At 37.0% G+C, this 15,892-nt stretch overlaps 1 protein-coding gene across 2 annotated transcripts in view; it reads right to left on the bottom strand.

Annotated features, from left to right (window-relative positions):
* Positions 1-15,892, bottom strand: part of LOC5577698 (proteoglycan Cow) — a 578,074-nt gene that overhangs the window by 303,459 nt on the left and 258,723 nt on the right. The gene's annotated exons all lie outside the window — the stretch shown is intronic.

Raw genomic sequence — 15,892 nt, 5'->3', positions numbered from 1 at the left:
ATAATGCGATATTTCAATACTCTTAGTAGAAACGCCAAAAATTAACATTTTTTCATTTCAACGTTAGAGTATCACATTTTTCATTATTTCAACAAGTTTTCGCTGCAGATACTTCTAGTAAGATGTATTTCATCGTATGAGGTGAGCCATGAGGTTTTATGCAAATCAGATTTTTTTTCTTGCGATTCAGTCGAAATGCACGGTATATGGACCCTTTTCAATATATATGGTTCCTTTTACCGTGCCTTAGTATAAAAGGCTTGAAATTATTGGGTAATATTGAATTTATTGTTATATCGCGATTTAACTACTTTATATTTAGTTTTTGAGCAAATATGAAATGGTTTGAACAAAACAGTCAAACTTCCTTTAACGATTTTGATGAAAAATTAGTGATTTAGTTATTTTTTCAACTTTCTATGATTTTTAATTTAATATAAGATTTGAATACCCTTAAAAGTGAGTGCACATACTACTAGCAACATATTTTCTCCACCAACAACGTTTCTTCGAGGTACAAAATTATATCATCATTAAATCGCAAACTATACGCACTGTGAATGGTGATATAGAATGGTGCGAGGCGACCTTAACATGATATTTGTAAACATAATTTTTGAGTATTTTTTTGTAATGCATCACTGATTTTTTATTTCTCCCTGAATTATGGTATAATTGCACGCTTCGTAGTGGCATTCTAGTTCGCTTATAATGATTTGTAAAAAAATATTATTATTGAAATGCATATATTTTTGCATTAAGGTGAATTGTAGCTTGACGGTAATTTATTCTGTCATTCTCATTGGAAACCTTGAAAAAATGGATGGACAATGACATGGATTTTTCTTCGAATAAGTGTCTTTGGTATCTTCCGTTAGTATGACAGGAACAAATACGGGATAACAATTTCAGACGCTTAAGTACGGTCGTCCCGCCGCTTTGGATCAATGTTTGATGAAGTACAGAATTCTCGCATAATTTCTGATCTCGCCCTAAAAGCCATTGGTAACCATGTGTGTAGGTCGTTGTTTCTATAAATTTGAATTAAGTTACACGTTGATGAACAACGCAATGATGAAGAAAGGATCATTCTCTACCTGCCAGTGGTGTTGATTTGGATGTTTGTTCATTAATTTTCTCAGGAACAACAAGCTACACACGTGGTTACCAATGGCTTTTAGGGCGTTATCCCAAATTATGCGAGAATTATTCATCATATAATTTTGTAATACAGTACTAACCCGATTTTGTTAGTCCCTTTTTCAGAAATCTTGTTGTTCTCTGTTTGATTAATGAATTTCAACCAAGTATTTTTTAGTCATGTTAAAGCTACTATTAATATTCATAACAAGGCAAATATAGAATATTGATCAATTGTTTACATTTTGAAAGAGAGCTCCACAAATTTTTGAAAAAACAAAATCTGGGCATCTAATGTAAACAACATTTTGACTACGTGGAATGATACCAAAATAAACATTAGTTATATTGGAAACTAATGTTGATACTGTGATTCCACAGATTTTGATTACTCAGCTTCTTATCATTTTGATCATTTTAACAGTTAAAATATCAAAACTGAAAGCAGAAACCTGTTCCTAAGAAATCAAATTAAAAACGATTTTTGCCATAAGTGACAGTGATGTTAAATGTCATGAACATCACGTGACTCTGACAATTGAATAATGCAAATATCTTCCACCCCGCGGAAAAAGTCATTGGAAAATGTTTTTCTCTGGTGATCATATCTGAACTACTTGCAGTTGGCCATATATTGGCTTAGAAAAACGCTACTTCAATGGTTCCGAAATTTCGACATTTAACAGCTCTCAGTGAAAGCAATTTAAAAATTTGAAAACTTTTTCCACATTAAGGACATTGAGAACTCATTGAGATTACACATATGTTTGACTGGCATTGAAATGAAGTTATCAAAATAAAGACTTTATATTTTATTAGTGTGTAGCACTTTTGAGTTATAGTTATGTAAAATTGTTACAATAATAAAAAAATTGTAGAAGAACAAAATTTGATATCGAACTTAAGATAATAATAAATTGATACCAAACAAAGATATAATCTTACTGCTGAAAACAAGATATGTTTTCAACATGCTTTCTTCATGATGTTGAACTTTGCTCGAGTAATCTAAACAGCACGCAAGAAACTATGATAGAAATTTGTACATTTTTTCTGTTCCGAGAAAAGAAAATACCGACAATATCCAAAGCTGTGATTATTTATTGTGGAATATTATGAACGATTCTATAGATATGGATATCAGATAAGTTAATTCAAAAAGTAACGCGACAAACCAAACAAATTTTTGTAACCGGTACAAAAATGCTCTGACGCCGCCGCCGACCAAAAATATTTCGGCGCACAGGTCTACCTAGCACCAGAAAAATCGATAAAAAACCTTAAAATAAACGACTACAAAATAAAACATACTGAGATACGTAATTCACTACCCGTAATAAATACGCACTTGCTTGAAAAAGTATTCCACTCCACTGAATATTGAATCATCTCAAAAATTTAACCATCCTCAAAAACAAACATTCATGAGGCTATATCTTGAAATGCTGCACAGTGGACACTCTCCATTCAATTTCTGGTCAAAAGTAAAGTTCTCATTCAAAACGTTCAAAGCTGCTTACTATTTGACATAATTTGATTTTTTAAGGCAATTTAACTGAAATGGTCGCTGAAATAAAATATCAATATTTCCTGTACATGCGACAGAATTGGTTTAAAATGGTATTTTTTTATATTAAATTAATCCGTATAGCTTAAATTGATTGAAATGTAATTATTTTCTAACCCATTTGGTTTGGAATCGAATATCGGGGGCGAACCTTTGGTAGTTTGAGAAAATCCTTGTGAGCTGATAAAGATAAATTGGCAAATTTTATGACTAGTTTGATAATCTAATGGTCTGAATAGCAGTGTTACAAAATCATAAATTTTCATATCTTGGCGCAAAAAATCACAAATAAAGCCATAACTTGGGGGTAAATGATCATTTCAGAGCTCTGCCTAGATATCTTACAGTAGCTTCGAAGAAATGCCTAATTCTCGAATGAGCTCTGTTGATATTCTCAAAAGGTAAACATGTCTAATATGATTCGATACATAATCAAAACAAAAATAAGATATGTTCTTTCCAATGGGACCAGTTGACACAGATTTGGTCATGATTTAGGCAGCGTTTATTTATTAAGTAAGGCTAAAATTGGAAATTTTTGATCCCCTTCCCACTCCGTGACGTTTTTTGTATGAATAATTTAATATTGTTGTGTGGCTCGTAACGTTTGACCCCACTCCCACCTCCTTCACCCTAGAGCGTTACGCCTTAGTGAGCAATTCTCGCTGAAACCAGGCCGCCATCGGCACCCATCGTTAGAATTCCAATTTTATGTCACTGATCGCTAGTTTTCGATAAAACTTAAGGGTGGTCCTTTCGGTTTTCTCAAATTGGTGGACCCGTACTAGCTGAACAGTTTGCCAAAAAGCCCATTTTTCGATAAATCTTGGGTGTTTCTTCACGGGATATGTCTCATATTTCGCTTGGAACACATAGCAAACTTAAAGGCATCGTATAGAGAAAGGATATAGCTTTCATTTGAACTCGAAAAAATTTTGGCGGCCATTTTGAATTAGGCCGCCATCTTGAATTTTGTTAGAAAAATCGTTTTTTCACCATTAGCGCACCGCTAGTTTTGATTTCTGGGATCACCATCAGAAAGCTGAGGAAAAATTGCGTAAGATAGGCTACAAAAACTAGGTGAGCAATGATATTTACCCTATGATATGATCGATTTTCTAAATCATGTTCTACTATTTTGACGTATATGGCGAGTGCAATCAATGCAAACATCATATTTTTGTACCACAAAGAAACTAGTTTTCAATCGTTGGTGAATTATTTGAGACAGATGAAGAATAGGAGTATTATTTTGCGTGAAAAAATCTGGCGGCCATCTTGGATTTTGACGCCATCTTGTATTTAAGTAGTAGAATGAGTTTTCACCTTGATAGCACTCAACATGTTGAATTTTAATGCTACCGTTACACTTATTCTTCTTCTTGTTCTTCTTTTTCCTGATGTTACGATCCTACTGGAACAGGGCCAGCCCCTCAGCTTAACTAGCTTTGAAAACAAATTATCAAATATGATTTTTTAACGCTTATTTGTTACCTGAATGATTCTTCTGCATATCTTCGAGTTGAAAATAGCATTATTTCTTTCATATATTTGGTCTAAAACCATTGATAGAAATGAACAATCAGTTGAACAGCTGAGATAAGATAAGAAAAATAGAATCTGATTGTTTTTTAACGGAGGCCTCATAATTTAACATGATGAGCACTGAGATGTTAAGAAACCATTCAACTGCTAAAAACCAAGATGGCGTCGAAATCCAAGATGGCCGCCAGATTTTACAATCTCGAAATAATACACCTGCGTTTCGGCATTACGTCCACATTAGAACAAAACCTGCTTCTCATCTTTCAATCTCGCTATATTTCACATGCATGTTGGGCGGTACTTAAAACGATACTTTGTGGCTCAGAAAAACAAGGATGTTGTTTTTGCTTCAAAATTTAATATTTCCATTCTGAATTAATGCACTTTTGTCAATGTTTTACGTTAAAACTACAGATATTACCACAAGACTTACTAATGTCCAGACGCGCAATCTATAAACTTCATTCAATGAACAACAATGCGTATGGTAAAAAAATGTTTGTTTAATACAATCAATGTTTTTGGACGGTTTTCATTTATTGAATTTATTTATTCATTATTACTGAATTCAAAGATTTGTCGAAGAATTATTCTGTTGTCAGAAATCGCATTATAAAAGGAAATTCCTATTTAATAACCTGGATTTATGACCAATAAAGCTGAGTATTTGTCTCGGTTCCAGTAGGGACGTAACGTCAGGAAAATTAAGAATAAAAAGAAGAAGAGTATACGTAACCTTTTTTTTATTGATAACCTCTAATTTCAACATGCTGAGTGCTATCAAGGTGAAAAATTCATTCTTCTACCTAAAATCAAAATGGCGTCCAATCCAAGATGGCCGCCAGATTTTTTCACTCAAAATAATATTCTTATTCTTCACTCGACTCGAATAAAACACCAAAGATTGAAAACTTGTTTCTTTGTAGTACAAAAAAAAGATTTTTGTATTGATTGCACTCGCCATATACGTCAAAATCGTATAACATGATTTAGAAAATCGTTCATTTGATAGGGTAAACACCATTGCTCACCTTGTTTCTGTAGCCTATATTACGCAATTTTTCCTCAGCTTTCTGATGGTGATCTCTGAATTTAAAACTAGCGGTGCGCTAATGGTGAAAAAACGATTTTTCTAACAAAATTCAAGATGGCGGCCAAATTCAAAATGGCTGCCAAAATTTTTTCGAGTTCAAATGAGAGCTATATCCTTTCTCTATACGATGCCACCAATTTGAGAAAGCAGAAAGGACCACCCTTAAATTTTATTGAGAACTAGCGATCAGTGACAAAAATTGGAATTCTAACGATGGGTGCCGATGGCGGCCTGGTTTTAGCAAGAATTGCCCAGTACTAAAACCGCAATTTCGATAAAACAACATTTACGAAATTGGAAACATTCAAAAGGGCCAATTTCAGCTAACATCGCTACAGGTGTGACCAGTGTAGAAAATCGATCTGACACTTTGAGGAAACTGTATTCATTATTCAACAAATCAATATCCTTGAAAGGGTTTTCAAAATTCATTTTTTTTTGGTGTGATGCGTACCGTGCCTAAGAATGAATGGTTAGGGGGGTCTAAATAAAACCTAACCGCAAACGGAGCCTGTGGGGTACCAGGGCGCCCTCCACAGTATTGAGTCCTTCCTGTGCTACCCGGAGCAATGGTGCAGGTGACCTTGTGTTTCTCCGAGACAATCGGCTGCCCTTCTTCAGTCTCTATCTTGAGGCTTAATAAGGGTGGGATTATGAATATGTTGACATTTAATTTAAATTATCACCTATATGGATTCGCATTATGCGTTTTACACAGTGTATTCTGTGCTCTTTCGCCTTTGGCGACTTTAAATAGATACCGATCTGGTTTTTTCGTTGCTGGTCTTTTTCGTGCTGAGATTGCAAAAAGCTTAATCCTGCCTAGTTTGGGTAGTGGCTACGGTTAGGTTAGCTCAGATCAATCTTCAGCATAAAAGAACAGCAACGATCAATCTTTGCAGACTCATGCAAAATGGTGCAGCCCAAGTGGCGCTAGTTCAAGAACCCTACTTTCGTAGAGGGAACTTCTATCTAGGTAACCTTGTGGACCCAGTTTTTGCTACTTTTAGCAAGCTTGAAATGGCAAACTCGCGCTCCATGCCCCGCGCATGCGTGCTCGTTAATAAAGCAATCGTTGCTACACTCATTTCTGAGTTAACTACCAGAGATGTATGTGCTGTCACAATCGATGTTTCTGTTGGTGACCTCAACAGGAAATACGTCTATTGTTCGGTATATTTACCACATGATGAACCATCCCCAACGGATGACTTCAAACGAGTTGTCGTACACTGCGTAACAAAAGGCCTTCCGCTGATTGTGGGCAGTGATGCCAATGCTCATCACATCATCTGGGGCAGCTCGGATATCAATTTGAGAGGCTCCAGTCTGATGGAATACTTAAGTAGTACAGACCTTGGATTACTTAACATAGGCAATCGCCCAACCTTCATGGTTTCTAATAGAGAAGAAGTGTTAGACATAACGCTCTGCTCGAATAGAATCAGTCACGAGTTGACGAATTGGCATGTATCAGATGAGGAATCATTATCTGATCATCGCTACATCTTCTTTGAACATTCAAATGTAACTGCGCAGACTTTGCGTTTTAGGAATCCCCGGTCAACAAACTGGGAACTCTACATTGAATTGGTTGCGACCAAATTTCATGGATATTCTCCGTCCATTGAAAATCCAAGTGATCTGGATGATGCCGTTGATACTACAACATCCTACATTATGGAAGCTTTTGAAGAAGCATGTCCTCTGCGGTCTGTAAAGACTACAAGAGGGACCCCATGGTGGAATTCCGATCTGACTAGACTCAGGAAACAATGTAGAAGGAGTTGGAACAGACGCCGTTCAGCTGGATCAGAGTCGTTCAAGTCAGCTCGCAAGGCTTACAAGAAGGCTCTTCGTTCTGCTGAACGATCCGGCTGGAAAACCCTTTGTACAAATGTTTCCAGTTTGAGTGAAGTCAGTCGGTTGAACAAAATTCTTGCAAAATCTAAGGATTTCCAAGTGAACGAAATTCGCTTACCTAATGGTGACTTTACTTCTTCCGATGAAGAAGTTTTAGAATGTTTATTCAATACACACTTCCCCGGATGTGTGGACATAGCATCTACGGATGAACCAAATGTCTTTTCATGTAGTTACGAGTCTCTGGCCTCGGCTCGCAGTATCGTAACTACTGAATCGATTCAATGGGCACTTAATAGTTTTGCTCCTTTCAAATCTCCAGGAGCGGATGGGATTTATCCTGTTCTGCTCCAAAAGGGATTTGAGTCTATCAAACATGTTTTGAAAAAGCTACTTGTAAGCAGTTTTGCTACCGGGTACATTCCCAAATCCTGGCGTGATATTACTGTAAAGTTTATCCCAAAAGGAGGACGTGCGTCGTATGAGGAAGCGAAGAGTTTTAGACCAATCAGTCTGACCTCTTTTCTTCTGAAATGTCTGGAACGCATTATCGATCATCACATCCGTGATGTTTATTTGGCAAACATGCCTCTTCATGTGAATCAACATGCTTACCAATCTGGAAAGTCCACTGTGACTCTTTTACACAAAGTTGTATACGATATCGAGAAAGCATTCGCTCAGAAGCAATCGTGCTTGGGTGTTTTCTTGGATATTGAGGGTGCCTTTGATAACGTGTCTTTCGATGCCATATTGGAAGCCGCACGAAACCATGGGCTACCTACAATGATTACCAATTGGATTCATCAAATGCTCAAAAACCGACATCTCTTCTCGACATTGCGTCAAGCAGCGATTCGAAAATTGAGTGTTTGCGGATGCCCCCAAGGGGGAGTCTTGTCACCACTTTTGTGGAATCTCGTAGCAGATACGCTATTGAGGCAACTCAATAATAGCGGTTTTCCAACATATGGATTTGCCGACGACTATCTAGCTCTGATAGTTGGTATGTGCATAAGCACCCTATTCGACCTGATGCAAAGTGCTCTTCAGGTAGTCGAGAGTTGGTGTCGCCAATATGGCCTTTCGGTAAACCCGAATAAAACATCTATTGTTCTTTTTACGGAAAGACGAAACCGCGATGGAATTCGACCTTTACGTCTTTTTGGCACTGAGATTAATGTGACTGATCAAGTAAAGTATGTCGGAGTCATTCTAGATTCCAAACTTTTATGGACAGCTCACATTGATTTCAGAGTCAAAAAAGCTTGTATGGCCTTCGGTCAATGCCGGCGAACCTTTGGTAAAACTTGGGGCCTCAAACCCAAATATATCAAATGGATTTACACAACAGTTGTTCGACCAATATTGGCATATGGATGTCTTGTGTGGTGGCAAAAGGGCGAAGTGAGAACAATCCAATCAAAATTGGGCCATCTCCAAAGGATGTGCTTGATGGCGATGTCTGGTGCGTTCTCTACAACTCCCACAGCAGCGCTCGAGGCCCTTTTCGACGTTGCGCCACTACACATATATCTTAAACAAGAAGCACTTTCTTGCTCTTACCGTTTATGGGTACTGGATCTACTGGAGAAAAATCCAGTGAATCGTAGATCTACACACACTTCGTTGTTTCCACTTTTGGTGAATTGGGACAAAATTGTCCTTGCTCCAAGTGATCTCACAATTGCTTGTAACTTTCCTTACAGGACATTTACCACACAATTCCCTTCACGGGAAGAGTGGACGTCTGGCTATTTGGAAAGAAGTATATCAAACAATATAGTATGTTACACTGATGGCTCCCTTCTTGAAGGTAGAGCTGGTGCAGGAGTATATTCTCGTGAGCTAAGGCTGAATCAGTTTTACTCACTTGGTAGAAACTGCACCGTTTTTCAGGCGGAAATATTTGCTCTTATATGTGGAGTGCAATCAGCACTTCAACAGCGCGTAATGGGTAAAGTCATATACTTCTGTTCAGATAGTCAGGCTGCTATAAAAGCTCTCGCTTCGGCCAACTCAAGGTCGAAGCTTGTTATCGCATGTCGAACTCAAATTGAGGAACTGAATTCAGTCAACTCTGTAAACCTTGTATGGGTACCTGGCCATTCTTCCATCGCTGGAAATGAATTGGCTGATGAGCTAGCTCGCGATGGAGCATCGCATGACTTCATTGGCCCTGAGCCGGCTATTCCAATTTCGAAGTGCTGGGTGAAGCTTCAAATAAACTCTTGGGCGGCAACTCAGCACAAGCAATATTGGAATAGTTTGGAGTCATGTCGTCAAACAAAATTGTACATTACTGAGCCATCTACAAGGGTGGCGAAGTATTTAACAAATCTGTCAAAGCAGAATTGCAGTCTCTTGGTCAGAGCGTTGACAGGCCACTGCCGACTCAACTATCACATGGCAAATATTCAGCGTGCTGACTCATTTGTGTGTGATAGTTGTGACTCCGATTATGGAACTTCGTATCACCTGATATGTAACTGTCCAGTTTTTGCGCAAATGCGATTCCAATTACTTGGTAAACACTTATTAAGTGAAACTGAATACAGAAGCCTGAATCTTCAGGACATCCTGTTATTCTTAACCCGCTGTGGTAATGAGCTATAGGCTCTCTTTACGCTCATGCGTTTTGCAGTGCCCTTTTTAGGGCGCTGTTCGAACCCATTGTGGTATGGAGCTACATGCTCTCATTTCGCTTATGCGATCTTCCCTCTTCAAGGGACCCCACTCCTATTTCCTCCCATCTTTCCCTTCCCTTTCCTCTCCCATCGGGTAGATGATGAAATAGGCTCAAATATGGCGATGGCACAAATCTCCCAACTGGTGGGGAACGTGCCTTTGGAGCCGGCCTTCTGATACCTGATACCTGAGAGCTATATCCTTTCTCTATACGATGCCACCAATTTGAGAAAGCAGAAAGGACCACCCTTAAATTTTATTGAGAACTAGCGATCAGTGACAAAAATTGGAATTCTAACGATGGGTGCCGATGGCGGCCTGGTTTTAGCAAGAATTGCCCAGTACTAAAACCGCAATTTCGATAAAACAACATTTACGAAATTGGAAACATTCAAAAGGGCCAATTTCAGCTAACATCGCTACAGGTGTGACCAGTGTAGAAAATCGATCTGACACTTTGAGGAAACTGTATTCATTATTCAACAAATCAATATCCTTGAAAGGGTTTTCAAAATTCATTTTTTTTTTACTTTTGGCCAGCTTTTGCCATTGTGTGCTGATGGACAAACAGTTCGGTTCGAAATTTTGCTACTAGGTGACACTAATGAGCATGTAAAATTGAGCATTCTAAACTAGTTCTCTCTTGTGATCCACAGTTCAAGTCTTCGGCAAAGTTGTTCAGTAAGTCAAGAACATTCGGAAGGAAAACAGTTTGGTCCGAAATATTGCCACTAAGTAGTGCTAGTCAGTAAGAACACCCGGAAGGCAAACAGCTTGGTTCGAGATTTCCCCACTAGGTGGTGCTAATCAGCATGTAAAGTTGAGCATTTCGAGCATGTTCTATCTCCAGTTCTATCTACATGAGTTCGAGTCTTCGGGAAAACTGTTCAATAAGTTAAGAATATTCGGCAAGCATACAGTTTGGTTTTACCGCTAGTTGGCGCTAGCCGGCATATAAAATTGAGTATTTTAAACTTGTTCTATCATGTCATCAACATGGGGTAAACACTTTTAAGACTTCGATGAAGTAGTTCAGTTGCTGAAGGGCTAATATTATTTGAGCCAAGAGATTCGAGATTTTGTTTAGCAGATATCTCTGTAGTGAATTTTTGGGTTCAGTAGCGCAAGGGCTACTTGATTCAAAGTTTTGCCACCAGGGGACGCTAGTAAGCATGTTTTTGCAGATATCTCAGGAACATGCAGAATGAAATGCAAGGTTTGTTATAACTAATTCGGTCAAATGAACTATATTCATGGTTTGTTTTGGAAATCATTGCTAATATATTTGATTTTACCTTATATAACTAAAAATGCTTATTCTTGTTTGAACTAACAAACGTCAAACTTCAAAATTCAACAATATTTTAATTGACTCAAAGCATATTTAGTTGAGTGTACAATATTTGGCATTGTTCACTCAACATTTTGTTTTGCTTTACCAAAATATCTGAGAAGATTCATTGATGCTTTATTGACATAATAAGTTATTGCAAAAATCAGAACAAAGCGTGTATCGACAAACTTTGATTTGATCTCTTGCCTGAGTGCCGATTATCTTATCAACTATACTATTGCTCGCAAGTTAGAAGTAAGTAGATTTGTTAACATGATTTGAAGTCAAGAGATGTAAAGTACTGTGGTTTCTCTTAACGTATACGAGATATTCAACAACTCCCCCCAAATTGATGAAATCCTATAGCCCTGGGTCTCCTATAACGCGAATTCCTATAAAGACCCCCAACCATATTTCTTATAGGAGACCTGACTGTATGTCACTTTATCTCAAAATGGCCCCTTTAAAATCAAATTGAGTATTGTTTGATCCTTCGACATTGACGCTTGCTCCTGCGGGGACGGGCGATGACGGCAGGATCAAATATGTCGCACGTCGGTAGCGTAGTAGTGAAATAAGTGCCACTATCCGTTAGTAGTGTTTGATCTATTGTCGCTTGCTCTCGCGTGGGCGAGTGATAAACACTAATTCGGCACGTGATGCGATTATCGAATTATATCGCGAATCCGGTTAGGCGTGATTATATCATGGATCGCATCAACAAACATTGGTGACTCCCAGATCCCTAACTTATCCCACTAACCCTCTATCCTTTCCATGGCAACTGTGGAGATGCAGAGGTATACTCGGTCTCTAGTAACAACGGTTGTCTAACTAACATTGCTTCCTTCCCCGATGACCGTAGGGACGTGGCCGGCGCCGTTATTGACTTTTAAAATTTGAGCTCTCGATTTGTGCACATTGAAGAATGGTAAGCTAATCCCAAGCCCCAGTCATTGATTCCCTGTGCAACTTCGATTGTTCTGGTCAATCACGGAGTAGCTACCATGACCCCACAGTTATGGATCAAATAGTGTAGAGTCCAACCTATAAAATTCAATAAAACGACATGGAAAACGTAAAATTGTAATTTAAAAGCACGAATTGAATCGTTTCAAATTGGAACTTCGGTTAGTAAACTGTTTTGAGTGCAATATTAACATAGGATTGCATAAAAATTGAAAATTGTATCGGTTTCAGAAAATCATATTATGGATCAATTTTCATATTATGGATCAAATTGTGACATATTACGGATCAGTGCGCAAAATCAAGAGATTTTTTACTCAATGCATCTGTATTCCATGATTTGGCGAAAGTTATCAATATGTCACATATTACTGCAAAAAATAGCAGTGTTAGAGTTGGAAACAAGGGTAAAATGCCATTTTTGTTGTGATACAATATTGTAGTAAGTGAGACATGTACTGTTTTCACTCCACACCAAGTTTTCCACCCATTTTTGTCTGCTAAAACATGAAATTTACAAACCTTGTTGTTTTATTAGTTTTATCCTTAGTGCTATTGTCTGAAAATGTCGAATCCAATGCTTTAATGGCAGAAATCTACATTATTTGGAAGTGATCCATAACCGTGGTAAACAATTTTTCCTGGTCCATATTATGGATCACTAGTTAGAAGTGCTAATATTCGGTATTTAGAATCAACAATCGAGAAAAATGTTTTCCAAAGATGAATTCATACAAAATTGAAACGAACGAGCATGTTTTATAGTATAACATTTGAATTTTACCACCTGTGGGGGCTTATGAATGCTGACGGCACTTCTTACAGAAATCGACCATATAATGATAGCTGTGTGGTATCAACTAAACATTTGTCAAATACACCGTTATTTAGCGGTTGAATGTTGTGCTTAACATTACAAATGGTAGAAGACAAATAGTATAACATGGGAAAAATATGTTTTAGGTCAACGTTTATGTTTTGAGCGAGTTATCCGATGTTGAACGCCAAAGTGATCCGTCACTGTGGGTGATCCGTAACTGTGTGGGCATGGTACTACGAATTGTACGGTCATCTATGCTCATGCTCATGCTCAAGCTCATGCTCAAATGGCCCCTTAAAAATCAAATTTTTATTATAACTTTTCTCTAACATTATAAACATTTTTCCATGTCTTCTACACGGTTTTATAACTATTAAAACAACATGTTTTCATTGAAAACTTGCTATTCCTTATAGTAAAATAGTTATTTTCAAATAAGGCTGATACAAATATTAATTTTCTTTTATGTCCGAGGCCACTTGAAAGGTACGAGGGGGGGGGGATAAAAATAAATAAGGAACAAAAAAATAAAATGAAAAAAGTTGTTTTTTTCGAATTTTTATTTTTGACGATAGTTGTTAAACTTTTTTCAATCATCATCTGGATCATTATTTTACCCATTTTCTACTTTCAAAATTGAAAAGACCTACCTGATGTCAAATGATAAATCTATTTTTTTCCCCTTCAAAACTTTCGGATTTTTGAAGGGGGGGGGGTGACATAAAAGAAAATTAATATTTGTATCAGCCTAATCGATTTTTAGAATTTCAAATGATACTAAATTTGTTTTAACTAAATAGTTATACGACTTTTTTCTTGTTTGCATCACGATATTCCATATGAGGCATGTTATATTTGATGTGTTACGGTTATTTTTATTATTTTTGATTTATTTCTTCTTTTACGGAATGCATTTTGTATGAAAATGTTAACTTTTATCTTCATTTTTGTTTTGATTCATAACGTTTGACCCAACTTTTGACTCTCCGTAGATCGTTACGTGATTTGTTAACGGTGTCATTTGTTTATCACACAACTATTGCTTGTAACGCTACCTTCCTTTCAAAATCTCGCATTTCCTGACATAGCTAATAAAATTCCTTTACATGTTATACACGTGTTTTCATGTATGGAGTTGGAACAAAATTTAAACAAAACTAATCGGGAACAGTATGTGTGCTGACACTTTTATGGTGAATGCTCATTTCACTTATAATAGTGCAGATAGAGAATAGCTGATTTGACATAAAACTGTGACTATTAGCGCCAATTGGACATGAATCAGAGCTTTAGCTTTAGTGCTTATTATTGAATTCTGTTATAACTGTTGCAAAATCTGTGAATTCAGTGAGAATCGCTTAAAAAAGGAGAGTTCAACAAACGTCGAAAAATGGTGTTACTTTTTTCACGGTTTTTGAAATTTTGAACTGAAAACTTTTATTTGCATGGCACGAATCCCCCGTGCAAAAACAGAATCGGGTGTAACGTGATGAAAACGAGAAATAAGATCAAAAATCGCATATAAATGATTTGGTATGCAAAACAACCATGGTTTAACTCGTTTATTCATATCAATCTATGACCGCTACAAGGCAACAGTATTATTTGAAATTAATAATACCAAAAGAGATAGAAAGCTGCAATGTTAATCATAAACTTGTAGATTTGGTTGTTTTAAAACTTTGTAAAAGATATAAAAAAAGTTAATAATGTGAGAAAAAATTATATTAAAATTTTGATTTCTACGGGCCATTTTAAGATAAATGGCGTATTTCGTAATGTATTAAATATAGAAAATTGGTGTATTCGACCAAGTGTCTTGAATTTACCAATGCTTTGCGCAAAACACTAACCGTCTCACAGTGGCTGTACTTTATACAAATGCTGGCCAAATATACAATTATCACTCAATACGTTCCAATCTAAAGGACGAACTTTGATGACAGTATATATTTTTTGTTTGTGGAACTAAAATGCAGGATTATACGAATTTCTGTGAATAAAAAAAAATTCTCAAAAATTGTATGTGTTACAAATATAATTGAGGAATAGTCAAAGAAACTTTTTGTCATACGAAAAATTCTCGACTGGGCTACTGGGTGTTCCGTGTTGTCCGTTGCCTAATGTTAGTAATTGTTATCTGTGCAGCCTTTGCCTGAAGACGGTATAAATTATCTTTTTTTTCCCTGCACTGAAGTATGCATTCCGATATAATTTCTGATACCCTCAAGTTGTCTTCTACGAAATTGCAAAAAAAAAAAATGTTGTACGTAACTCGTTGCAGAACTCGATTTTTACAGCACTCTTCGAAATTATCCTACTCGGAAGCCTCCTAGCATAAATTTACGAGTCATCTTTCAAAATCATCATTCTGCAACTTGTTCCGTAAACTACTATAACTTAGCCGACTAGTGTCAGGTAAATTTCAAAATTCGTCTATATTCAATGCTTTTTCTTTGGTCAATCGTTATTCAAACAGTTGTAGCCATCTTAATCTTAGAATATTGAAGGGATCCCATTGTGCGTTTTTCCTTACTTGTCACCTGTTCGTTGGTTGACGAGATCCTGCTGTGAAGATGTTGCCTTCCCTCTATTTGGAGGGGGCAAAATGGAATGGACCGATAAAAAATATGATTGCGCTGTGCTTCTGTGTGTCATATTCCAGAAACTCTGTAGTGAAATTTGGCATACAAAAAAAAAAGAACAAGTTTACGAGAGCAGACAAATCGGTTTTCTTTTTCAATAGATGCATGAGACTGAACGTTTGCCAGGTTACTATCATACGTTTTGGAAGCGCGAGCTAGCAGTGCTTGGCTTTTTGACGGTTCATTCAATGTTGGTAGCAAGGAAGTAAGACGAAAATATCTACTAACA

The sequence above is a fragment of the Aedes aegypti genome, chromosome 1, assembly GCF_002204515.2.
Source record: "Aedes aegypti strain LVP_AGWG chromosome 1, AaegL5.0 Primary Assembly, whole genome shotgun sequence".
Lineage (NCBI taxonomy): Eukaryota > Metazoa > Arthropoda > Insecta > Diptera > Culicidae > Aedes > Aedes aegypti.
Note: the sequence above shows the minus strand (reverse complement) of the source record. Positions and strands in the feature narration are given on the sequence as shown.